This window comes from Penaeus japonicus, unplaced genomic scaffold (assembly GCF_977035675.1).
Source record: "Penaeus japonicus unplaced genomic scaffold, GWHDUDI00000001_assembly GWHDUDI00000033, whole genome shotgun sequence".
NCBI classification, from domain to species: domain Eukaryota; kingdom Metazoa; phylum Arthropoda; class Malacostraca; order Decapoda; family Penaeidae; genus Penaeus; species Penaeus japonicus.
Window position 1 is genome coordinate 11,208,665 of NW_028234435.1, and position 2,500 is coordinate 11,211,164.

Below are 2,500 nucleotides of genomic sequence, written 5' to 3' on the forward strand. Positions count from 1 at the left end.
GCTGAAATTTTCATATTTCACAATGGTACCTTCTGAGGCTGTAAATAAAGATCCAAGTCTAAAATTTTGAGGAAAAAACAAGCATTTTCTCTAGATTTCAAAAAACTAAAATGCGGAGTTTGTCATATCTGATACAATAAACCAATCATGTAAACTTTAATATCTATATTTCATACTATATTTCCTTACAGCATACACACCATTACAATTCCTACATTTGTGATAACTGGGAGATATCAAATGCATGAAAAGATACTTTTGGAATACACAATTGAGAAATGTAAATTTGTGCTGTGTCATCGTCCTAGTAACATTTGTTTTGGACATGCATAGGGTACCAAATGGTAAAAAGGACATGATATTAACAGATTGATAAGTGCCAAGGTACTATATTTGCTGACAAATCTGCCTGTAAGATCACCTGTTCTTGAAAAACATTTTTTGGGGAAGAAAAGCACTTTTCATTGTACATGTTACTGAATACTCCTACAATGATTCTCTCATGAAAATACATTGTATGATTCCATACATGCACAATTAGTCACTACATGATGTGGCTCTGCTTATATATATAAATTTGAGATAAATAATACCTAATCAATATAAAAATCATGATGCAAATGTATTTTACTGCAATATGTGTTTAATTTATGTGTGTTTGTAGGCTTTACCCCATTTTTCTTACATATACATATGGTAACTTCTTCAACTCTGATGCTCCATTGTTCTGTAACTATTCAACATACCAGCATTCTGTGCCTTTTCTAATGCAGAAAACTGAACCCTTCAAATGATAAAGATAGAAGTTGACTCATCTCATCTTCTGCTCAGGAAGCAAGGACAGGGCTAGAGATTGCAGTCTTTTGGGTTCATTTGTCAATTTTCCAAAATCTTTAATTTTCCTATACATTACCAGAATTATCTGGTTGGTATTGATATGTTGATTTTTTTCTTTTTCTTTTCTTATAAAAGGATAGAGTAATTTGCATTCATCTTTAATTAAAACTGAGAATTTATATATCTTATATGCCAAAAGTTTGCTACATAATACCATGTAATAAGAAGAGTACTGAAATATATATCTTTTTTAATACGCTCTTCCAATATTAAATATAAACAAAGGTAGGTTCATATTTTCAGTATGATATCAGCATACAAGAGAACAGATAAAGACTGCTATAACTGGTGCAAGAAGTGTTACAGCTATGGTGAAACAGAGATGATCCAGATCATGTACCCAGAGTGCGGACGGCCTCTTGGTCAGTGCACCTGCTTTGAATGCTACCACACTTAGAAACCATACTATTTTGAATCACTGATCTTTCTTGTACATTATGGTCATAATAAAGAAAAAATAAATTGGAAAATAAAAAAAAATCAACTTTCCTGTACATATTGGTAATAAAGAAAAAATAAATTGAAAAAATAAATTGAAAAAAAAAAAAAAAAAAAAAAAATCAGGTTATCATTCAGTTTATTGATAGCACCTGATTACGTATTTTTCCAATGCATCTAGGTATTCTGAGCCCATTCGCGCTGGTTGATGTCCTATCCCGTCAACGTGATACTTCGCTCTTTCCGGCTGATATCCTACAACATCCTGATCTCTCCCTCAAAACGTATGCTTTGCATCATTATATATGTACATAATCATAGTTCCATTTGAAACGACATTTTTGTTCACTTGTGAGTAATAATGTAAACAAATACATAAACCTCCTATTATTACCCCATTAAAGTGGGTGGGTGGGTGAGTGCCTCGCAGCACAGCATCTTCCCCGGAGAGATCTCGCGCTTAGTCACTGCATGCACTTATTATCTACCTGGCGAGAGCGGCATTATGCAAATGTAAGCCCCGGTGTGAATGAGTTAAAGGAATATATGTATTAACCCACACAGGACGGGTGGTACAGCATGTGTACTGCGCATTCAAAAGCCCAGTTGCCGGGCGGCACAGTATTGTGCCAGCCATTCAATTGATTTAGGCCTAATAATTCGAACGCCCCGGCATTTGGACATTCAAGGCTAGAATTCCCCCGTCGGGGATGGGTTAATAGTTAAGCAAACCAACCATTATTTTGTCTTGCCCCATTCCTTTCACCCTAACAATTTTGGGGGACATGAAAAAACATGGAGTTGAAAGGGTAGGGGAGGAGTAAATATAATGGGGATACTGCCCATGAAAAGCCTGAAAAGCAGTGAAAGAAGTATAAGAAGCAATAAAAAAAACAAACTGAAAAGCATCGTAGGTGTAAAAATACATTGAGTTTACATGCTGCAATTAAAACTGCATGGGAGCACATAACCAATCTCATATTTAGGAAGCAGGTCTCATACAAACAAACTTCAATAAGCATCAATTATGTCATCTTATTAAATCATTTTATAGTGTATAGTGTAAACTACAGGAGATAATAAAGGATTATCAATTGGCAATCTGCTCTGCTCATGGTATAATTATAATTAAAGATGATATTACTTTTACAGAAAGTAATGTATG

At 34.4% G+C, this 2,500-nt stretch overlaps 1 protein-coding gene across 1 annotated transcript in view; it reads right to left on the bottom strand.

The window, feature by feature from the left end:
* Window positions 1–2,500, bottom strand: part of LOC122265256 (transcription factor AP-2-delta) — an 8,481-nt gene that overhangs the window by 4,308 nt on the left and 1,673 nt on the right. The gene's annotated exons all lie outside the window — the stretch shown is intronic.